This window comes from Balaenoptera musculus, chromosome 8 (assembly GCF_009873245.2).
Source record: "Balaenoptera musculus isolate JJ_BM4_2016_0621 chromosome 8, mBalMus1.pri.v3, whole genome shotgun sequence".
Taxonomy (NCBI): domain Eukaryota; kingdom Metazoa; phylum Chordata; class Mammalia; order Artiodactyla; family Balaenopteridae; genus Balaenoptera; species Balaenoptera musculus.
In genome coordinates, this window is record NC_045792.1 from 5,154,526 (window position 1) to 5,179,252 (window position 24,727).

General features: G+C 48.6%; 1 protein-coding gene across 3 annotated transcripts in view; it reads left to right on the forward strand.

Moving 5' to 3' along the window:
- The first annotated feature begins 1,018 nt into the window (after nucleotides 1-1,018).
- Nucleotides 1,019-24,727, forward strand: part of KCNJ1 (potassium inwardly rectifying channel subfamily J member 1) — a 30,071-nt gene continuing 6,362 nt past the window's right edge. The window contains exons 1-2 of one of the 3 annotated variants that reach the window (XM_036859403.1): nucleotides 1,019-1,196; nucleotides 14,963-15,118. The gene's annotated coding sequence lies outside the window, so the exon portion shown is untranslated. Of the gene's footprint in view, nucleotides 1,197-14,962; nucleotides 15,119-19,578; nucleotides 19,747-24,727 lie in introns of those variants that run through there. The other 2 variants (XM_036859405.1, XM_036859404.1) reach the window with 2 other exon arrangements.

The window sequence follows — 24,727 nt, forward strand, 5'->3', positions numbered from 1 at the left end:
TCAGTTTCTATTTTATCGTCTTTACGAAAATCAAAATGTATACCTTCTCCTGGTATTCCTGTGTCAGAATCACTGGAACGTGGCCTCCAAACTACAGTCCAGCTCTGCAGCTTCTCCTGTTCTTTGAGTCACTTAGACTGGAGTGAAATCTGATACTTAAGATCATCTCGTGAGGTGCTGAGTGGAGACCGGCAAGAAGGTGAAGGTGAAGGGTGCCTGCATTCACCCTCCAGCCCCGCGCGGCCCCCCGACCGCTACTCCACAAGCACACAGTGACAGCTTACTAGGGGAACTGTTTTCTGACGCTCCAGTGGTGACTAGCAGTGAAATGAGTGAGGGTCCACAGGGGCCACTAGGACAGGGAGGAACCCTGACACCAGAACAGCCCAAGAAGGCTTAAGACACCAAGTATGAACCAGAGGGAGATGACCCTAAGGGGTAGGGTGGGGTTGGAAGGGGGAAAGAAAGCAGATACTGGGGTGTGTTGATTTCCCGAGCCTTCACTCAATGCCAAGTACGTGCCAAGTCCATTCCATCCATCCCCTCACTACCCACGGCAGACCTTGAGTGAGAGCAGCTAGGACCTTACCCCCAGTGAGACGCTTGTGCCGCTGGGCTTCCTTGCCTTTACAGGGCTCTTCTGTAAAGTCTCGGCTGCAGAGCTCTGCACTGAACGGGGACCAGGGTGGCAGATAATGGCCGAGGGAAGGTCAGGCCAGCCTGACCTGTGGTCACTGAGGAGCGTCCCTGAGCAGGAGACATTTTGGAAGGGCTCCTCGGGGACCCCGGTGCCCCCATCCGGGAGCATCCAGCCTTCACGCATGCGTTTGGCTGGGACCCTCAGCAGGTACGCACTGGTTCCAGCACGGGTCCATAAACAAATCCCTTGTAATTAGCCCTGGCGGCTCAACACCTCTGCTGTATCCGGCCCACTTACCTGCCACGCCTCCTCTTATTGGAACCGGTTCTAAGTAAACTGTGTTCTCTGAGAGCCGTTGCATACAGATGAGTTGGCAGCCAGTCTGAGCTGACCCACAGACTCATAAAAACGAACAGGGCCCCGGGCCCCGTCACCTGGGCCATCCCAACTCTTGAACCAAAGGTGCAAGGACTTGCTCACATCAAGGACCCGGCTGCTTTCTCGGGGACCAAGAAACTGGGCTTTTGTGTCTGTGTTCACGCTGGCAATCCATGAGGTAAGGGGAGAAATGCCACACTGCTCCTTTGGGGAGTTAATGAGAAAGGAGTTAATTCTGGTGGAAATTTAGCCTTCTTTTCCCCACCTCAAATCTAGACAGACTGTCCACTCTTCCCAGGGGATAAAAGTGTGCTTTTAACTCCCTTGCTTGATGCTCTGTATCTTTTGGTTGCATGTGGATGACGAGCCATGAGCTTCCTCCTGGCCACCCTTGGCCATTCCATAGCCCTGAGCATCACGCCTGGTGCCACCACCTTCTCCTCGTGGTGGTGGAGGCAGACGTGCGTGGACTTCTGTCCCTGATGGCTTCAGCTCCTGCAAGGGCAGACCTCTCTCTGCCTTTGCCGTCATTCAGGTAGAGGGTAAGGGTGCTAGTGAGGTCCTCCGTGGAAAACGCTGAAGGCTCGACTGGGTGGAATGCGTTAGTAAGACTCTTTGCTTACCTGCACCAAAATGCCTTTCCTTCATTTGACGCAATGCTGCGTGATTCCTAGTGGATGCGTCTGGACTCCTCACTGTTTGTTCAGCTCCCTAAATACAGCTTTGACAGATGCTCTGCACAGTGAATGGCAGTGTTCCCTGTGTTCCGCTTCGTACGAGCCCGAGAATGAACAGGCGTGGAGCTCCCTTCTCCAAACATCCATGTCGTATAAATGCTATGCATAGTTGCTCAAAAGATGTCTGTCTTTTGCGATTGGCAAGCTTTAGGAAAATTGTGTTTGCTTTTTTCTGTAGTTGGGCGAACAAAATGAAGCCAAGCATTGTGATGGGAAGGACACCATTGTCAACAAGGACTTACCCAGCCCACTGGCAGGTGCCCTTCAGTCATACACTTAGCTTGAGTTGTCTTAATCTGCCCTGTTTTGTGAAAATGTATCCCCACTAAGTTAGCTTCAGTTTTTCAAAACACAGTGGAGTGGAGTGTCTGGGAAGGTGTGAACCATCAGAAAAGATTTTTTTGAATACATAAGGCATGAAGATGGCTTTTCTCCTGGGTAAGAAGGACATCAAGTCAGCTCAGGTGCAGGACTGAATTCGCAAATCAGCACAGGGAGCAGATGATTTGTGAATGGTTCTTGGAGCTTTGATGCTGTTGGTGGCTTTGGTTTTCCGTGATTTTTTCCCAAATACATAAGATGCTGTAATTGCCAAGAAACACTCTGCAGAGTTGAGACTCAGGATTTCTCAGGCATGTCTTTTTTCCTTTTCCCAGCAATTCATTTTTTTCTGTGCTGGGTTACAAATCTACCCTGGACCTTTTCACAGCTCAATGATTTTCCAAGGATTCAGCTTTGATCACGTGCTGTGCCTCTTACCTGGCATGTGGCTTCCGTGGAACGAATGCTTCTGAATTCCTCCGCTTACAGTTCTCACTGGGATTGCTTATATGTCCTGAGGTTGATCCAAATTTCACTCCTCCTGGTTCTACAATTTAAGATGCTAATCATGACCACTGCGTTCTTCTCTGCATTATTGCCATTTCCATTAATATTATTATTAGGCATACAGGTTTTTTTCCCCATTTGCCTTTCAACAAGCTTATAATGAGCACCCACTGTCTTCTGGGAACTCTCTGAAGTCCCGGGAAATTACTGAACAGCCCCTGTCCGCATGGAAGTTACAGTCTTGGGGGGGTGGGTTGTGCACACGGAGGTAGACTGTTACACTCCAGCAGGATAAATGCCGCAGTGCAGTCATGATGTAATCGTTGCCTGCACGGGAGGGATTGCCCAGTTTGCCTATGGAAGGCCTCCTCGTGAAACTGTGACCCTCAGCTTGCGGGGTGGGCAGGATGGGGCCGCTGGAGACAGGAGGAAGGGCATTCCAGAGCAAGGAAACAGCATTTACAAAACCGCAGAGGCATGAGAGAACATGGCGTATGCAGGGAATACTGAGCTGGCACGGCTGGGGTGGGTGGACAGGGAGGGGAGAAGAAGGACGGAGCTGCGGCAGGAGAGCTCACCACGAGCGACCTCGTGCGCGATGCCCAGGAGCGTGGCGGTATCTTGAAGGTAGTGGGAGGCCACGTGAGGTCATATGTACAATTTAGAAAGGCTGCTCTGTCTGCAAAGTGCAAAGTGCGTTGAGCTGGGGTACGACCATTGCCAGGAAACCAGTTAGGAAATTACTAAAAGGCAGAACACACGAGATCTAGGACAGACTGGCTGTGACGATGAAGCATAGCCCTGACACGGGAAACTGGGGGTTGGCTGGTCTCATTCTGGAAATTTCCCCAAAGTCCAAACGATGAGCAAACTTTGAATGGAAAAGAGCGTTTTCTCTACACTGAGCCTCACGCACCCACCACGGCTTCCTGGGCCCAGAGAAATGAGTTAATGGGCCCGGATGTTACAGGAGGCCGGTGCTGTGTAGGGCAGAGGGCCGGCCTTGCAGGGGCCCCTCCTCAGAAATGTAGCCTCCGGTCATTTGCTTTCCTCCGTCACTGAAGTAAGTGCCTGCCTGTCTGCGGTGAAGGAGTATCTTTTTCTCCTTCTCTCCTTGATCACCCGGCCTAGATGATGTGTCGCCCTGGATCTCTGCTGAGCCCCAGTGTCACCCCTTAGGAGGCAGGGCAGAAAATGTGTCTTTCCCGGTGGTGGAGCTTAAAGTGGAGACAATATCAGAAATAATAACAGAATTGCTGAGCTTTAGAGACCCTTGTCACCGTTACAAGTACCGGTTACAAGTACCGTTACAAGTACCATTAATTGCCCCAAAGTATTCCCTACTCACATTGAGCAGATACTGAGCTGAATCTTCCTTGTGGGTCATTCCTATGAGTAGGTGCTCTTTTCTTTTTTTCTTTTTTTTAAAATATAGAATAATCTTTCTTTTTCTTTTCTTTTTTTTTATTGGAGTAAAATTACTTTACAATGTTGTGTTAGCTTCTGCTGTGTGATGAAGTGAATCAGCTACATACATACCTATGTCCCCTCCCTCTTGGACCTCCTTCCCACCCCCTTATCCCACCCATCTAGGTCATCAAGAGCACCGAGCTGAGCTCCCTGTGCTATACAGCAGGTTCCCACTAGCTATCTATTTTACACATGGTAGTGTATTTGTGTCAAACCTAATCTCCCAATTCGTCCCACCCTCTCCTTCCCCCCTCTGTGTCCACATGTCCATTCTCTACGTCTACATCTCTATTCCTGCCCTGCAAATAGGTTCATCCGTACTATTTTTCTAGATTCCACATACATGCATTAACATATGATGTTTGTTTTTCTCTTTCTGGCTAACTGCACTCTGTATGACAGACTCCAGGTCCATCCACGTCTCGGGTAGGTGCTCTTTTCAGCCCCATTTTGCAGGGAGGTAAAGATGACAGGGACAAAGGGAAGGGAACTTAAGTCCGTGTCTCCTGAGTTTTTTCTAGGGGGCCACACGGAATAGGATGACGTTGATAAGACAATCACCCCTTGCTGGGGTCAGTGGAGAGGCTGCCATCTCAGGCCTGGTCACTCACTCCAGCCCCACCCCGGGGCGAGGGGACAGCATCTGGGTCCACGTGACCCCTGTCCAGTCACAGCATCTGAGACACTCTGGGCGGGTCCCACAGGCAGAGAGCGACAGAGCTGGGATTCAGACCCGTGTCTATCTGACCCCAGCATCCACCATATATCCCTCCTCCTTCCACTTGGCAGGTGGGTGACAGGTCCCGGATAGTGAGATCTCACAGTTCAGAGGATCTGGAAAAAGCAGCCCGCTGGGGTTTAAGTGAGGATAGACTCATGTCAGACTAGCCAACTTTGGGTGCCCCTAGGACTTTTCTCCCTGGACCTGAAGTAACTCCTGGGATCCAGACAGGACTCAAAGTGTTCCAGTTCAGTTTCTGTCAGGCCTGAGAAGAAGAATATGCCAGAATATGTATCGTGTTGCAAGTTCAAGTCACAGCCGAATGAATTTATTGGCACAGAAATCAAAGTTTGCCCAATAATTAATTGAGGATAGTTGAATATATTAATTAGTTTTAAAGACTCTGCTTCCCACTGTCTCTTTTCCCCACATCAGCTCGGCATCTTCAGAGGTGGAGGTGATGGTCAGCCTGATAAGGGGGTCAAGAGACAGCTCCAAGGGACCATCCATCTACCTTCATCTCAAGGTCAATAAAATCATTAAAATTTCATAGGTTGAGAAAAGAAAGTACAGGGCAGTGATGACTTAGGCTAAAGCCAAAAGTAAAGAAAAAACGACCAGACCTTCCCAGTCTGTTCTGTCTCCTGGATTATATATGATTCATGAGTAATATTAGCTCTGCTCCAGACAGCAGAAGTGGTTGGCTTGATTATGTAGTTCATAATCCTCATGAACAAGCAGGGAGTGTGTATGGAAATGGGAGAAACAAAACAGAATAAAAACAAACAACTTCAAAAAAAGAAAAAAGATGAAAGAAAAATTCCTGGGAAGACATATAGGAGGTAGACCTAGAAAAGTCAACAATAAGCAAAAAATAACCTAAGGTCAAGGGGCTCAGAAAAGTCCATTCTGTGCTCCAGATGGAATGATCCTAAGCCATCCTCACTGGCTTTGTTATGAAGGATGTTCAGAGAACTTTTCCCATCCTGGCTGCTGCCTTGTCAGAATCCACGAGCAGACAAAGGGAGCGATGCCCTCGCCCCTGAAACTCCCTGGGTCTGTTTGAAAAACAGCACAAAGGAACCAAGAATAATGCAGACAATGGGCAACTTCAAGACTGCTGAGAATCCAAAGATGTTCTACCCCAAGTAGTTCCTTCTTGAAAACTCTAACTAAGGGCTTTAGCTGTTAATATAAAACTTAACCCAATACCATCCCATTAAAAAACAGAGCATTGAAACGAATTCTTTTTTTGGCAGATTTTTACAAGATTTTTATTTTATATTGGAGTAGTATAGTTGATTCACAATGTTGTGTTAGTTTCATGTGTGATTCAGTTATACATATACATATATCTACTATTTTTCAGATTCTTTTCCCATATAGGTTATTACAGAGTATTGAGTGGAGTTCCCTGTGCTATATACAGTAGGTCCTTGTTGATTATTTTATATATAGTAGTGTGCACAACTAATTTTAAACAATCATTCTAAGGGTTCATTAGAACCCTCGCTCACTCATCGTAGGAAAGAAGAAACTAAGGGCTAGAAGGGTCCAAGACTTTCCAGTGTCCCCAGGTAAAGCAGAAACCTGAATTCACCCAACAGGGCTTTGGATCTGTAACTTCCTCACTCAAGGAAGCCTGTTGTTTTTTCCCTAAATCGGTTCCCCAGTGTGTGGTCTGCCCCGGTGGGCATGTGTCTGCCCAGGTTCCGACCTGCAGTTATTCAGCCTTGTAAACATTCATAGAGGCAGGTGACCCATTTAGGCTTTAAGAGAACATTCTTTTTGAATACTCTGAAATATACAAGCCAGAAATTTCCATGTATTCAGAATTTTCCAATGTCCATCCATGGCCTTCCCTCTCTTCCAATTGCACAAACACCAATGTTTTTTAGCTCAGGTTCAGGAATTGCGTCTACCAGGGGGTATAAATGTGCCACCGTATCCCCAGGCAGCAGATTTAAATATGCAACACAACACGGTTGAAAGTAACAGGTTAGTACGTCTTTGCAGCAGGAACCACCACAGCTCTCTCAGGTGACTACCCTCGGGGAAGACTCATGCTTCGCTGCCCTTGATTAAACGCTCGGGAGCTTTCTGGCTCCGTCCAGATCTGCCATTTGTCCTTGAGGAGCTTGACAGAGCTTGGAAACTATGAATAACTGTTGCTAGATTCTCATAGGCAAAGACTCCCCGAAATGTGGCCTTTTGGGGTCCGAGTCACTGATAAGATGTTGGGAGAGATAAGAGTAATCCCTGTCTTGTTCTGGAAGGCAATCAACCGTGTCGGGAATCAGGGGATTCAGAGGTTCTGAGGGGTTGGACCGCTGATGAACTATGCATGGGGTGGAGAGGGCAGGAATCGGATTCAGAGAGAAGTCACAGGAGTGGTCAGGGGATCACCCGGAAGACCTCTGGGGAAGCCTACGCTGTGCTGGCCTTTCCAAAGTGGGAGGTCCCTGTCCCTACCTTGCAGAAATTTCGGGCCCCTGGGAGGACAGACAGGTGGGAATGAGAGAGGCTTGGGAGGGGCACATTCTACCCGATGGGGCTGGGCTCTCCCCTCCCACCCAGTCTGCTCCCAGAGTGGCCCCAGTGGGATGGGCGGGAGGGGTGTCGAGGAGAGAAGGCTGGTCCCCTCTCCCAACTGCTCCATCCCCTTTGATGGAGAGGAGAGGGCAGCTCTGAGAGATCCTAACTCAGAGTGCTTACCTGGACCATTCCGAGCATCCCTGTAGAGTCTGGGGCTCTTGTGCTCCTTTATCCAAAACCATCGTGGGTGAGAGCACGGGGTTTCCTTCAGGCGGTGCGGGCGCTCACCGCTGTCAAGACACGGACAGGATGGAGTCCCCTGGGGAAGGAGTCCAGCTGAGAAGTGGAGAGAACTGTGTCCAAGATTTGGATTTTATTCACCTTTTTATTAATACATGATTTCCTTTGGCCTGTGGTGCTATTTGAAGTTTTGGATTTCTACAGACAAGGATGTTTCTTTAAGGACCTGGTGGCAGTGAGAGGGGGGTGTGGGGAAGGTAGGGAAGGGGGCCCAGGCCAGGCTTGTGCCTGGAGCCATGTGAGCGGAGAGATTCGTCACTCAGGGCATGAAGTGGGCAAATTCCTTCCCGGGAGTTGACTCTAGTGACAGTGAAGGGAAGCTGAGAAACAAGCTGTCATTTGAGAAGGTTGCCGAGGGATGTGGGCTAAAATTGCTCCCTAACATGGGAAGGGCTGGTTTTCTCATACCTGCTGAAGGCAAGAGGAGAGTAGATGCAAATCTCAGCCTGAGGATGTGGGTTAGGTATCAGGGTGAATCTGGGTGCTGAGAGGCAGGAATGGGTTTCAGAGGGAGATGTTCCTTATACAGACAGGGAACCAGCGTCTGTCTCTCTGGGAGAGGGGTTCAGGGGCTGCCTGCCCACAGGCAGGGTGGACTTGAAGTCTTTTCCCACCCCAGGTCCTGGAGAGAGCAACCATGAGCCCCTCATTCTTGGTCTTGTGTTCTGGCAGCAAGGAGGCGAGTCCCCAGCGATCCCACTGCCTTTGGTGGCTCGAAGGGGCAGGTATCTGATTCTTAGCTTAAGTGTGGACCTGGGACAGACACTTCCGGCCACCTCCCCTGGCTAAGCCTTTCTTCAGGCCGCCTGGAAGCACCCCATAAACCAGCCGCCTGGAAGCTTCCTTCCTGCCCAGGCCCCAGAGACCCCAGAGGTACCATAACCCTGGCAACCAAGGGGTCAAGGCCCCGTCTCTTCCAAGCCTCCCCTCCTCTCCCTGCTGACTCCTTACTTGTACTCTTGTTCTGTCCCCATCCCCTGCCTGATCCCTGGTCCCCACCTGCAGCTACCAGACAGAGCTGCTTGGGGAAGCAGGCCTCTTTAATCCCCTCGGCCGCCTGCTTTACTCGTGACAGAGCCTGGGCGGAAGCTGGCGGTGCAGCGGGTCCTGCCTCTGCCGGCTTAGCCCTGCGGGTGAGGGGCTGCAGGGACTCCAGCAGCCAGACCGCAGGCAGGCCAAGCTCCCAAGACAGACACAGTAAACGCCATGCATCTGGTGACTAGCAACCAGATGCTGAGCCATTTCCAGGCCAGGCTGTGACGGGGGATGGAGAGAAGGCACGACACCCACAGAAAGATGCCGGTTTTGCCTGTGCACTGTGGACGCTCCCTGGTCCCTGCCCCGGAGTTAATGAGAGTAATCCCGGGCAGGGTGTGCAGTGGGATTGCAGCGCAGGTGCGGGGAGGGCTGGGGAGGGGCGCAGTCGCAGGAGCTGGGTCAGCTGGTCTCCAGGGTCCTGTGTGCATGGGGTCCAATGGGCGGTGCCTTCACTTTTGTTCAGAGAGAAACTTCTGGAATCCCTGACTTAGAACTAGCAAAGAGACTTCTTGAGTTCTTTAAGCTGCCTCTTCCTGCATTTAAAAATTCATCCGTTTCTACATTTATTCACTCCACACAACGAAGCCTATGGAGGGTCAGGCACTTATCTGAGACAGATAGTTATCACTTCTATTTTATTTTTTAACTTTTTAAAAATTATTTTTATTTTAATTTTTTAAATTGAAGTATAGGGGATTTACAATGTTGTGTTAATTTCTGCTGTACAACAAAGTGATTCAGTTATACATATATATACATTCGTTTTTCCATATTCTTTTCCATGATGGTTTATCCCAGGATATTGAATATAGTTCCCTGTGCTATACAGTAGGACCTTGTTGTTTATGCATCCTATATATAATAGCTTACATCTGCTAACCCTATTGCTTCTATTTTAAATGGTCAATATAGATAAGATTCTTCATTGGAAACCTGCTGTGCATCATATCATCCTTTCCATCAGAAAGTTCTTCCTTGTGTCTAACTGAACTCCCTCTTGCTACGAGTCCAGCTCACTTTTCTATAGTGTGTCACTCATTCGCCTGAACTCTCCCAAACGCTCCGTCATTTAATTTGTATGATGGCCTCGGGAGGTAGATATGTTATTATTGTCATCTGACAAATGGGAAGACTGCAGCTGGCTTTGTGCCCATCTGGGGGTGCAGGCAGGGCAGGTTTCCTAGGTCTGCCTGAAGTGCTAAAACTCTCTGAGCAACGCCCTGGGTAGGAGCCAGCAGGTGCGGCTTGGGTGGAGGCCGAGTTCGGCTCGCCTCGGGCCTGGGGGAGGACCTGCCCTCTCTCGTCGTGGCATTGCTTCCCCCCACCATCTTTAGCTCCTGGTGCCCTCTACCCACTGCCACTTGTCAAGGTCACCCCTGTTGCCGTGGCTTTGTCAGCCCTCATCGCCATCTATAATTACCCTGTTTATTTGGTTCCTTCTCGTTATCTGTCCTGTTCTCTCCACCTCCCTGAGTACCAATCTTGCTCCTGCTCTATCCCCAGCTCGCAGCACGGAGCTGGGCATGTGATAGACTCTCACTAAATATTTATTGACAGAAGGAAAACAAGGAAGGAACAAGCAAAGAAAGAGCAAGCAAGCAAGGAAAGAAAGAGGGAAACAGAGGAGGGCCTGTCTGTCCCCAAGGCCTTCCTGCCTTTCCTCCCCGACCCTAGACCAGAACTGATTCAATCTTTATGGAACTTCTGGTAGAAGGAGCCAAGAAGACTTGGGTTCCCATCCCAGCTCTGCCTCATCTGAGCTGTTTAAACTCTCCATACCTCAGTGCCCTTCCTTGTAAAATAGAGATAATTATACGTACTTCATGGGGTCGCTGTGAGGATTGAATGGACTAATTTCTGCAAAGCCCGCAACACAGTCTCTGGCATGTGCAGACATGCAATAAGAGTTCATTCTTTTTCCTCTGCCATGATTTCAACCCTTCCGCCCCAATCCTGTAAAGCAAAATCAAACCCTGCAGCGTTCCTCCAGCCACGTGTGAGAGGTGCTCTGCCTGGCTGGAAGGGGATCTTTTAGGGGACACACCGCCCGCCTTCCGTCTGTGCCAAAGAAAGTCACATTGGAAGGGATGCATTTTAATGAGTTTCTTCCAATAACTAAGCAGAAGGCGGACACATATCCCACCAGAGGAAGCTACAGTAGGCTGAATTCTAACTTCCTAGCTCCGGGAACATGGGTCAATAACTTGGCTTCTCTGACCTCTGATTTTCTCCTCTATACCCTGGGAATAATGATGATACTGTGTAAGTCACAGAGCAGCTGTAACTGTAGAGTTTACACATGGAGAGTGCCCAGAACATAAATGTTCGCTATTGTTGATCTGTGGGTTAGAGGAAAAACTACCCTCACACTAAACTAGATTCAAGAAAGCTTGATAGAACTTTCTTTCTTTCTTTCTTTCTTCCTTTCTTTCTCTCTCTCTCTCTTCCTTCCTTCCTTCTTTGTGCGAGATCTTAGTTGCAGCAGTTGTGCTCCTTAGTTGCGGCACGTGGGCTCCTTCATTGTGGCATTAGAACCCTTGGTTGCGGCATGCATGTGGGATCTAGTTCCCTGACAAGGGATCGAACCCGGGTCCCCTGCATTGGGAGCGCGGAGTCTTAACCACTGTGCCATCAGGGAAGTCCCTGATGGAACTTTCATTAATCGCCAGTTACTTTTGTCCATCTTATCTCCTTTTCTCTTCAGATAACACGGGAAGATTGACCCGCTTCCCATTCTTCATTCATTCATCAGTTCACTCATTCAACAAACACTAACTGTAGCCAGAGAGACAGATAGCTTTCTGACAATGGTTAACTGTCCATAAAACACGGTGGTGTGCAGATGTAGAAAACAAACTTATGGTTACCAAAGGGGAAGGGGGGGGGAGGGATAAATTAGGTGGTTGGGATTAACAGATACACACTCCTATATACAAAATAGTTAAACAACAAGGACCTACCATATAGCAGAAGGAACTGTATTCAATACCTTGTAATAACCTATAATGGAAAAGAATAAAATATATAGATATATACATATATACGTATAACTGAATCACTTTGCTGTATGCCTGAAACTAACGTGATACTGCAAATCAACTACACTTTAATTAAAACAAACAAGCAAACATGGTGGTGTGTAGGTGACTTCTTTAACAGCCATTCTCCTGTGTCCTTTATTTCAGGACTCACCACTGTATTGCTTGTTCCCTCGGAGCGGGGGTTTTCCTCTGGGTACCCCTGCTTGGTCAAGTGTCCCCTCATTTCCAGCTGCTCTTGCTGGCCAGGGCTCCCTTCCGTCCTCTCCATCACCTAGCCTCCCTGAGCCTTGCACTTCATTGGATCTATCTCATTCATATTTTCTTCAGAGTCTCTGAGCTTTGAATATAGTTCAGCTGCTTCTACACTTTTAAAAACTTTAAAACCCTTGACCAAGTGAATAAATGCTAAAAATAAACGGTAAAAAAAATCTTTTTTTTTTTTTTTGGCCACGCCATGTGGCATACAGGATCTTAGTTCCCCGACCAGGGATGGAACCCACGCCCCCTGCATTGGGAGCACAAAGTCTTAACCACTCAACTGCCAGGGAAGTCCCCAAAATGGGTAGTTTTTTGATCATGGGAACGAACACTCAGAAACACATCTATTTCTTACACACATTTCCATGCACAATATTGAGTTCAAAATACATGAAGGTTATGTGCCACTGCACACAGTAGAAAACCTAAACTTAACTTTAAAAGATTAGGGGGGAAAATGCCCACAAATGCATATGATAGGAGCATGCACTATCTCCCTGTCACCTCTTAGACTTGGCATTTATGAATTCACCACGAGTTGTTTTCATACCATCACTGGATGTTTACTTCATCATTAGTTGCGTGAACAAGTAAAAATCATGTTCAGCTGCATCTTGGAGGAAAATAGCTTCTCTCTCTCTCTCTCTCTCTCTCTCTCTCTCTCTCCTCTCTCTCTCTAGAGGGGCAATGGAGTCCAATGGGTGGTGCTGGATATAAAGTTGTGAACAGATCACACCACTTCCCTGCGCTTGTGCACTTCCAGCCAGAGGAGGGCACGAACTTTTACTCTTTTGAGAACTATTTGTAGAGTGTCTCTAATGGTGGATCTGGGAGCTGAGAATTCAGAGGAAAGCAAGACAGGCTGCTTTCGTGGAGTGGATATATTCGACTAGAGGGGAGCTAGACAAGAAGTGAGCACATAATAAATAGGCAGATAAATGAGATGACATCTGATATTGATGAGATGCGAGCAGCGGGGTTGACTGAGGCCACGGTGCTACCTGGGATTGGATGCTGAACGGCCCTCAGAGGAGGTGACCACGGAACTGAGTCCTGACGGATGAAAAGGAGCCAGGACAGCCCCAAAGGAGGGAACAGCAGGTGCGAAAGACCAGGGCAGGGGCAGTGTGGCACGTGATCTGAGCAGCACCGTTGGTGGAAGCACAGTGACGTGAGGTAGGTCTGGGCAGAGCCCGGGTTATACAGGACCTTGTGGTGATTAGGACGAGGGGATGCCAAGGAAGGCTTCCGCCAGGCAGCAACACGATCTGATTTACATGAGAAATACCTGCCTCTGACCTGGCGAGTGTGTCAGGGTGAGGAGAGAGAGACAGCAGAGACATGAGTGAGCAGGTGATTTCTGCAGCTAAAGCAGGAGTGATGGTGGTTTGGACAGCAGTGGCAGTGATGGAGATGGAGCCAAGGGGACAAAGAGCTTCTGAATATACTTTGTAGGAAGAGCAGAGAAGACTTGCTGATGGATTGGATGTAGGGATGAGAGACAGAAAAGAATCAAGATTGAATCAAGTTTTCCTCAATTGTTTTGCCATTGACAGAGCTGAGGAAGGCACGAATTCAACAAAATAAATATATAATAAACTCTATTTGGTGCTAAGAAAGAAAAGAAGAGGGTGCTAGGGACATTTTTTAAGAGTAGAATCTCAGCCACAGATGCCCGGTGGAGATGCACCTCTCAACCCCACCCAGGGCTCGTGGGGTCTGAAATCCTGCTAAGAGGTTTTGGAGAAAGGATTGTGCCAGGTGCCAATCACAAGCCCTGTGCTCCAGCAGCCTCTGCTTCTGGAAGGCTGGTCATGCTAACCTCAGAGGAAATTCAATTGGTCTGGCATAATTGGATCTTCGTGGTCTAATCTAATCTGGTCGTTTTATGGGCAATCTTTTTCTTTTTGATCGTCAGTCTTTTCCCCCAGCTTTGTTATTTTTCCCTAGCAGCCAGATAAACAAAGTCTTCCCCTCCCAGAGGTTCTGGGGGGAGAGCCTTCTTGAAGAGCCAGGCAGGACAGGGCTAACAGAGGCAGAAGAATATTGCCCATGGCCTGGCATCTCCCCCCGCGGGGCCACACGCCCGCCCCTGCATTTTCTCTGCAGCTCACGTGGGCCCTTCCGAGTCTGTCCTTGGATCTGGCAGGCGAGCCAGCCGCCTCCTCCAAACCAGACCTGGGAATTCAAATTTTTCCTCAAATGCCAAATCAACACTGGCTGTCTCTTCATGAAGGCTCCTCAACTCTGCCAAGCACGGAAGGAAGCTGACCTCACTGAAGTCCCCACGTGCTGGACTCTCTGCTGTGTGTTCTTACACTGAAGCCCGTCTCAGCTTGTGAAACAGGCATTCTTATCTCCATGTTCATGGAGAACACTCAGGTTCAGAGAAGCAAAGTCATTTATCCTGTTGACAAGCGGAAGGAGTGGGGTTTAAACGGAGTCCACACCACCTTCCAGCCTGACCTTCGCTACCTTTGTGACACCTGCTGAACCCCCTCTTTGCTTTGCCAGCCCCACCTACTGGCCTTCTGCAATGATGTTCTCAGTCTTAGTGCCCACAGCTCGGACCCCACACCCCACAGGCACCAGGGAGCCAGCATTTCGGTCAGTGCTAAGCCCACTGGTCTTTGCAATTCCTAGTGGCCTTCCTTCCATCCTTGCTTCTCCATCTGGCTGAGGGGAGCCCGAGCAAAGGGGACCAAGCCAGGACTAGGGTGATGCTGTGAAAAACCCATTGCTGAAAATGGGTTCAGTTATTGGGAGTGTGGATGGACTGGAAAAATGAACCAGGAAACAGTGGCTTTGGCTCTGCAATTTAGGGCTGTGCAGAGCAGCAAGATACACAGACAGAAAAAGAAAGGAAGGAAGGAAGGGAGGAGGGAAGGAAGGAAGGAAGGGAGGAGGGAAGGAAGGAAGGAAGGAAGAAGCAAACATAACTCACCACAAACTCCAGGGTCTTTATTGATCCTAAGCTTTTCTTAGTGACTTTCCGTTTTGTCTTGTTTATTTCCAGGTTTAATAGATTACATTGGGAAATTAGGTCTGTGAAAACGCAGGCAGTCAGCTCAGACGGGCATCAGTCAGCAGCAGAGCTGGAATTCAAGTCTGACTCCAGACCACGTGTTTCAAGGCCAGCAGAGACTCCGGGGAGGCTGTTCAGGCCCTCCAGGTAGACTGGCCTCTTCTTCTTTTTGTAGGAAGTAGTTCTCACCACGGGACAAGGGCCATACTTTAGTTTCTTTGCCCCCGAAATGTCATTTATTTGTGATGATCCAGGATTGGTCCTGATGGTGTGTCATCAAACAGGTCATTGTGATCTATGTTAATGCAGGTGAGGTTTTTTTTTTTTTAAGGTCGGCAACTGAAAATAGAGAGGGGTGACCCGTGTTCAGGAAGCGTACGTGGAAATCCAGCCCTGCCCTTGAGAAAGGGGCCGGGCCAACCTCCGGGAATGCACAGTGGGTGGTTTTCTGTCCCTCCTTTGAGAGGCCCTGAATTTGGACTCCACACAGCTCCTCCCCCCAGCTGTCACCAAGGAGGCAGCCAAGACCCCCCTCCCATCCTAAGCTGCTCCACGCCCCCTCCTCCCTCCTCCGTGTGTGTGGGCAGGCGGAAGGACGTGGGGGAATGTGGCCTCGCGAGTGGTTTCAGTGGTGTGATGGGATTCTGGCTCATCTGTCAGGTAGCTGAGTCTCCACAGAGGTCGGTCTAAGGATGGATAACTAATGTCACTGACTCCAGGAATACAACAAGGGCCATGGGCAAGGAACAAAGGTCAAGAAAAAATGAAGATTAAAAAATGTACTGAGTAAAGGGGACTGCCCTGGCGGTCCAGCGGTTAAGACTGCACCTTCCGATGCAGGGGGTGCGGTTCGATCCCTGGTCGGGGAGCTACGATCCCAAGAGCCTCGCAGCCAAAAAAACCCATAACATAAGACAGAAGCAATATTGTAACAGATTCAATAAAGACTTTAAAAATGGTGCAGATCAAAAAAAATATTAAAAAAAAAAAAAGTCCTGCGTGAAGGAAAGAGCAGGAGAGAATGGAACTGAGCTCCCACGAGGGTGAAAGAGGGTGAGGGAGTGTGGGCAGGCGTGGCCAGCACAGTGGACCGAGGGGCAGCCTGACGAGGCCAAGGCCACATGAATGCCCGTCTGCCTCTGGGCGACCCATCAGATGGCGCGTGGGTCCGCGGGCCTGTGGTGCTTGGGGGATGGTAGACCTGCTCCCAAGCTCAGGACCTTGGCCCGACCTCCTTCCCTGGGAGCTGTGAGGGGCGAGTGGGCAGAGCTGACCCGGGGCTAAACCCTGAGCTGCCAGGTCAGGGTCACGGCGTGTGGGACCCAGGCCAGGGTGGATGGCGGGGCGGCACCACGCTCTGCCTCGGCTGCTCTCCCAGTCACCGCCGGCCGGGCTGGAGGAGAAGGGCTTGTCCCACGGATGCCAGGAGAGGCGCAGTCTCTCCTTTGCAGGCAGAGCGCATGTTGAGGGTGAGGATGGACAGAAGCATCTTTGGGCGCCTCCAGACTCTTATGACCAAGGAAATAATTTGGATGTGGTGCCTCCAGAATCACGGTGGCACTTGCTATAGGAGGAGGGGGCCAAGGTCAGCCGAGGGCCCTACAAGGGCCGAGGGTGGTGTTTCCGGCTGGCGCTGGGAGAGAAGGGAGGAGAGAGATGGAGAGGAAGGAATTGGAGAGGCAGGACACAGATGGGGGCAGTTTGCCAAGTCCTGCCGTGCAAGAGGTACTTGATGTGGATTTTTCCTGTACCGGCTCTATTGAAATAGTACAATATGATACGATACAATACAATATTGATATAATATAATATAAAATAATATATAATTCCTATACCATGAAATCCACCCATTTAAAGCTACAATAGTGGGTTTTGGGTATAGTCACAAAATTGGACAACCATCACCACCATCAATATTAGAACTGTTTCATCACTTCAAAAAAGACACTCCGTACCCATTACAGTCACTCCCCACTTCCCTCTCCCCCCACCACTGGGAACTACTGATCTAACTTTCTCTCTATGTAGATTTGTCCATTCTACACATTTGTACAAATGGAAAAACTCCATATCTGGCCGCTTTCACTTAGCATAATGCTTTCAAAATTCACCACTTTGTAGCATGTATCAGTACTTCATTCCTTTTTTATGGTCGAATAATATTCCATTATATGGACAAACCCCATTTATTTATTGATTCATCGGTGGATGGACATTTGAGCTGTTTCCAATTTCTGGCTGTTACGAACAATGCCGCTATCAACATTTGTGCACAGGTTTTTGTGTGGACATGTGTATTTTCCAGTGAATCCCCTTGGCAACAAATAGGCGTTATAATCACCAATTTATTAGGAAAAACTGCGGAGAGGTTAAGTAACGTTTCTGAGACGGAAAAACTTCTTGTGATTCAGTTTGATTACGACTAGAAGGGCAAATAAGAGGAAGTGAAGTGGAATTTCACTTCACCTTTTCCAGGACACTGTACACACCAGTGAGTAAAAAGAGAGGAGAGGAATGAGGAAAAGTGCGTCAGCAGGGCTGCCGTGGGCTCTGTGGGCCCTCTCGGGGGCAGGTCTCGGCGAGGCCTCGGGTTTGCCCACCCTGGCCCGGCTCTGAGTCTGGGGGAGGCCCTCCTCCTGCTCGCTCTCTTGTTTCAGGGGCAGACACTTGCCAAGAGCCGCGCAAGACAGTTGCTGGCGTAGCTCGTCAAACTGTGAGGAGGCGGGTGGGACGTCTCTGCAGCAATGTCCCCACTCTGAGAGGATCCCCTGGGGTGGGCCCTGCCCGGTGACAAGAAGAGCCCCAAAGAGAGGAATTCAGCACAGGCCCAAGGACGGCTCTAGGACACGGAACTACAGGGTCATGGGGGCTGCTGAGTCTGCTTCCCTCTGCCTCCAGGGCTTTCCCAGAAAGTTCTTGGACATGGGAGGGTGGGTGACGTGCCGCCCCATTAATGCAACTCCCTTGGCTCGGCGGAACCCAAGCCAAAGCTGGTAATCATTGACCCTCAGAAGCTCCCGGGGCAGAGCAGCAGAATCCACGGGAGGGTGGGCTCTGCAGCTAATCCCCTGCCCTGTGGTTAGAGCCTTGCCCTTCTCATTACCTTTCTGGGAAGCAGGCTGCTATCGCAGCCCGGACACTGGTGAAGAGAAGCCCAGAATTTAAAGGCATCTCAGGTAATGACACGGTTGGATCTTTCATTCAACGTATGGCTGTAACTTGACAGAGAAATTAGAGCTGGAGGTTGCATTCCTGAAGGTGTTAATGGCTGGATCACTTTCCATGCCTAAGTGCTGCCTGAGCTCTTTCCACCCATCTGTAATAGATATGAATGGGCCCATTTTTTCAGATGAGGAAATCGACACACTGAGAGACTGGATGGTACCCCGAGTTAGAGCTAGTGACTCACTGACTCCAGATTCAAACCCCACACACCCACCTCTTAAATCCTGCCCTGTAGGCCTGTTGCTGGGGCAGTGACAAGAAACATAAGCTAGAATATAGGACTGAAAGGCCCCCAGAGGTCCCCTCCAAACTCAGGAACCTGCGGTTCTGCGCCTTCTCTTTGCATGTCTCTTGGAGCGGGGATGGACCAACACGACACCCGTCACCTGTGGGCACAGCATCATGACTAATAGCCCCCCAGTGCCAAACTCGAGGCATCAGAATGATTCCTCTATATTATAAATCTTCAAGGTTTGAGATTCTATATGTTTTCTTAAAAATCAAGTGTGCTTTCTGGTTGCAGACACTCAGGAAAGCATGTTCAGGATCTCTAGTCCACATGGAATTCATTCCTTTTTGGGGCTGGAAAGACTGAATTGATGTAATACCAACCCAAACCACAGAGAGCTAGAAGGGTCAGACTAATAACGGGGTCTCTGCACACATATAAATACAACTTTTGGTAAACATTAAACTCTTTTATTAAACGTCAGTGCCATTTGAGGTGGGTGCTTGAGAGAGATTTAAAAATTATTTTATTACATATGTGTCCAGTTTTCAGAAAAGCAAACTACACTCATCCCCCAATACACATACTTTTTTTTTTTCAATACACATACTTTTACAAGCCAAACAAGTGAGAAAATGATTTTTTTATTTGAAAAAATGATTCTTTGCTTTATAAACTTATTCAGTAAAGGATTCCTTTAAATATCTAATATTCAAGTGCATATATCATACAACTTACTATACACAAGCAATTTCTGTTTATATACTATCTTTCGAGAACACAATTTATTGGTTTTGGTTTCAGCATAAGGTTTATATCTAGACTTGTATAATGATCTTTTCATTGTAATGGATTTCTTTTGAATAGAAATGAGAATAAAAGGCCATGAGACTAGAAATGACTTTGGGTCCTTGTGTTAATTTAATTCTCAGCTATAGGTTCACCAGAAACTAGAATTCAACGGTTAGTGCAGTGACTCTCAGGAAGTCTGGCCTGAGTGCGTGGTGGAGGCCTGAGAACTGACCCTCCCACCCTTTCCATGGCGGAGGGTTCCATCTGGTCCTGGGACAGACTGAGTGGAATTTCACCCAGGATTCTCTAGGGACCTGTCATCTATCTCCAGGTGATAACCATATTTGTTGTGTTTTACTAGGTATCTTCCATACTGTGTTTTCACCCCCAATCCTGAGCCCAGCAAAGGCAACTTGGCAAATTCCAAGCCCAACAACTGGAATCCCAAAGCCAGCAGCTCTTGGGTCACTGCAAATTCCAGTCATACATGAAGCTTTGAAAATCATCTCCTGCACCTCTTCAGACAGAGGCAAGTGACTTCATGTCCACACTGGCTTCTCAGTAAACAAGCCAGTGGACAACCCAGCTTGCAAGAGATTTCACACTTGTGGCTGGGCAGACACTGTGGGCTCCTTGCCCCAGAAGGTCCCTGTTTCAGGGCACCATTGCACTGTGCTCTAGAGGGCGCTGTTCACAAAGGATACAGCTGGGAGGCCCTCCACCCAGATCTTAATGACCATTTCACAGTCTGCAGAGGCTTTTCTCAGCCCTGGGCTTCCCTTGCTTCTCTTTGAGCTGTGCATCCTCACGTTTCCCTTGGTTTTTCCTCTTCACTTTGGCTCAATCCATGCATAGCCAACAAAGCCATGCCTTCTTTTGGTAAGGTACAGAACTCCCTAAAGTTGAGAAGATATACTCCTTAGAAAATCTTTAGAATAAAAGCCAAGAAGACCCAACTCTGCGACTGTGAGTTTCTCTCGTCCTCTAGGGTCCTCTCACTCTGTGGTCACCATTCCCCACAGCCCCCAGGGATGTGTGGCTGTCCCTTCAAAACTCTGAATCAGGCAGAGATGAAGGGACCCCCCTAACGGGGGTCCCTTTGCAGAACCGAGACATGCTAACATTTCCAAAATACTTTAAAAAACAACTTTGAAGAACAACAAGGAAACAAAATTGAAAATACACATAGAATTAGTGTCAACTTCCAAAGCACAGGTTTCCTACTCCACAGCAGAGGCATGCTGCCACCAAAGACTGGTGAGACCCTACGGACACCTGGCTTGGGGCCAGCCTCACAGACTCCCAGGCTGGCTGTCCTGGTGGGAATATCACATCTCTTGATGCTTCCTGCTGGGTCCCAATCCAGGTGCCAGGAAGTGATACACGTCTTTGTGGGGAGAGTAGAATTATCTTAGGATGACCAACGGCCCTTGTAAACTAGTTAGCTAGATAGAACTTTAAAACTGAACTTGAACATTTTAACTCCTTTTGGTGACTTTGTATATTTAAATTTGGTCCTTCATTTTCACATCCTGATACAAAAGCCTGCAAATATACATATGCGAGTGTGACTTCTGGAAGCAATGGTATGGAATCGTCAATTGGTTATGAAACGGCTTTATGACCTCTTAGTTACACCTCTTCTGTGTGCTCTTCTGCCTTTTGGGGTGTCAGTGCCTTCCAGCCAAAGAACACCAGGAGCACCCCAGCAGTTGAACAAGTTGGCCTGTTGCAGCTAGTGTGCACCTGCACCCTGAGGAATTGTGGGGGCCTCGCTTGAGAGAGTGTTAGGAAGCACGTAAATAAGATTTGGGCTTCTTCTAGGTGATTTGGGAGAGTTAAGGAAGCAACACGCTGCTCTGGGTTAGATGTCAAGAAATAGGGGTAATTCTGTGATCGAGTATGTTAATAAATCTTATTATCTAGAAGCAGAGAAGACCCGTGTAAGGCTAAAGCTGTTATTGGTAAAGAAGCAGGGATCACTCACAGTGCCAGCACAGGGGGACATTTGGTCATTTTCATGGTTTGGACAATGTTCATGTTTCTGTCTGTGTTCAGACATGATTCTGATGTTGATATCCTGTGAAACTGGGTTCAACAAGAGAACACCAAGACCCAGCTGTGAGCCCCAGGACAGCTCCCGACAACACCGAGACCCAGATGTAGTGCCAGGCTGGCTCCCAGCCGTCTGGAGCTGCTTTCTCCTTTTCAACGGCGTCTGTAGATTGTCAGTGATACAACCAAATGCTACTTAATGTCTGTGGTAAGAGAAGAAGGGCATCACCCGTGGTAGTGCACCAAGGAAAATTCTCTCCCTCTATGCTGTTGTCACCTCTCCAGGATAAGGCTTCTGCCCTGATGACGGACAAATCCTTTATACAAACGTGTTTGGCTTTCTCAGGTCTTCTATTCCACAGGTCAGGATGGGCTCTGAAGCCAGTACAGTTCACAGACATCGACGTGTTGTCAGAACCTTTGTCACCCTCTCTCTCAGGAGCCTTGTCCCTCGCCTGGGTGTCATTTCCCCACACAGCCCCTGTGACTCTGCAGAGCAGACCCTCAGTGGCCTGGGTTGGTGATGCCTGGTTAAGCTGCTGCACAGGTTTAAATTTCTGAACTAATAATAACAGTTGCTACTATTTATTGTTACTACTATTTATACATTTATTGTGTAATTGCTGTGTTCTAGGAACTTTGCATATGCGATTGCATTTAAAACACACTACAGCCTTTGAGAGCACATTCTTACAGTCATTTCACAGGCGAGGAAGCTGAGGCTCAGTTAGCCTAAGCGACTTTTGCTCAGGTCACCTGGCCATCAAGTGACAGAACTGGGATTCAAGTCCATGTCTGCGCTCAGCCCAGCTGGACTTCCTCCAGTCTACCCGCTGCCTTGGTTCTTACCTGTGCCATGAACATCCTGCGCCAGGGCTCCCACCCCGTGTTGATCCCCATGCATGGCAGATCTCTATAGTTATTCGGGTGATACTTCTGGACCCGCAGCCTCCGGAGATGCCTACAGAAGCCGGTGTGCCTTAGGAGAGCACCAACACCCCCAGACCTTATGATTCACTGGCTCTTGTTCCCAAACTCTCTTCTCTGGAAGGAACCGGGCACCTAGGAAAGTCTGTGCTGCATTCCCACCCTGGACACAAGCAACTTGTGGCTTCACAGGGGAGGGGGCCTGTGAGGACACTTGGCCCCAGGGAAAGGTGGGGTATTACTGAGGTGCAGTCCCAAATCTAGCCTGGAAGGGTCCTGATGCTCATGCCCTTTCACATGCCCATGAGGCCAGGAAAAATTATTTCCACCAGCCTTGCCAAGTTCTATGTAAGAACCCAGGCTGAGCCCAAGGGAGCAGCCTGGTAGAGCTAAAGACATCAGAGGTGATTTCTCTTGGAATATGGAACAAAGAGGAAATAATGCCCTCTGTCGACAATAGGTCTCCATATAGGTATCCCCAGGAGCTGGCTGACTGTATGCTCCTGGGCACTGAGGGTTTGCAAATCCAGCTGGGTGGCCATCCTCCAATAGCTTGAGGCCGTTTTCATAGAAAACAGGAAGTCCTCTGCGGTATCAGTTAGATGCATTTGTTTTAACTCCTCTGCAAAGGTGTGTTAAAGAGTGTAAGCTTGACCTTCAGCCTGTTGCGTCTCCTCTCTGTTGGATGCTTGAAAACCCTGTGCTCGACCCCTTCCGGGCAGCAAACCTGCCGCATTGCAATTACTGGATAATGACTGAATTACTACTCATCCTTGAGCAGCTTGACAGCAGGGAGTTACCTCTTTTGCTTCCTAGTGTAGCACCTGGCATGTAGTAAGTTCAATCAGTAGAGAGTTTGCTTGATTTCACTGATTAGGAAGGCAGAGACCTTGGGCCATGATCCCATTGCATGCCTTGCTACGGTAGGCCCTCAGGAAATGTTGGTTAATGGCCTGAAACAAAGCCATCAGTTTTCATGGAAGCTTGAATTTCTCCTCCAGCACCGTTGCAAAGGGACTACAGAAAGTCATTTGACTTCTGCTCTCAGGCTCAATAACTCCTATTTTCTACCTCTGACAGACAATCTTGACTCTCAGAAATGTCCCGAGTGAATTCAGGCTGCGTGTGAGCTGTGAGAGGTTGGACTAAAAGGCAGACTACAGCAACTGTTTTTTCATCTATAGAGAGGAACGATAGCCTTTGTGATTCTAAATAAGAGATAAAAGCAACATCTATGGGCTTCCCTGGTGGCGCAGTGGTTGAGAGTCTGCCTGCTAATTCAGGGGACGTGGGTTCGAGCCCTGGTCTGGGAAGATCCCACATGCCGCGGAGCAACTAGGCCCGTGAGCCACAACTACTGAGCCTGCGCATCTGGAGCCCGTGCTCCGCAACAAGAGAGGCCACGATAGTGAGAGGCCCGCGCACCGCGATGAAGAGTGGCCCCCACTTGCCACAACTAGAGAAAGCCCTCGCACAGAAACGAAGACCCAACACAGCCAAAAATAAATAAATTAATTAATTAATTAAAAAAAAATAGGAGGGTCATTAAAAAAAAAAGTACCTATTTAAAAAAAAAAAAGCAACATCTATTTGCCGTCTTTTCTCTGGTACAGTGGTTGCTGCGTGCTGGGGTGGGAAGAAGGCAGTGTGATGTTGGCCACGGGAAACCCCAAGTTCTCAATTACTTGTTCTCAGGGAGTTGCCTGCAAAAGAACGACCTCTGTCCTGGTTCTTTAAATACCATCAAGGAGTACAAACTGTAGGTACCTCACTTAAAATGCAGAGGGGTTTGGTTGCCATAGGTATTGTATGCAAATAAAGCATGCATTTTTATGGAGAAAAGGAGATTCAGGAGGAAAATGTTTATTTTCAAGAATTTGAAAGGCCGATCACTGGAAGAGAGTTCAGACTTCTTTAGAAGTATCATGAGTTGTCCCTGAGGCAGAACTAGACCAGGTGTTGTTGGTATCAGTTTCTCCTCTAGGTCTAGATGAGAACATCTCGCAGGGCACACAGACGCTAAGTGAGCTGGCCCTTGCTAGTGCTGGCCCTTGCTGGTTCCAGCCGGCGTCTCGCGATGTCCCCCAGCACTGTCACCTATTTACTCAGCAATTCTTTCAGTTCCTCTGTGCCCCTGCCTCTGTCACATACACAATTTACAGTTTCAGTGCCGCACAAAAATGTCTCTTCCAAAATATCTCTATTGGACGGGGAGCCATGTAAGTGATAGCAGACTCATTGCTTTCATGCATGCTTTGTTTAATTGATTGATCGTCATTCAGCAAACAGTTACAGAGTTCCCACCATGTGTGACTCTAATGCCATCTCCAGGCCTTGGTCTCCATAGCACTTCTCTGCTCCTCAAATAAGATGCTCCCAGAGCACTCCCATGGTTTTCTACCCTGGCAGGTATCATACTGCGTTTGACGGTTTATCAGCTCGTTTGCATCTCCCACCCAGACTAGAAGCTTTTTCACAATGACAGGGACTGTACCCATTTGGTAAATGATTACTTCCGTGATGTCTAA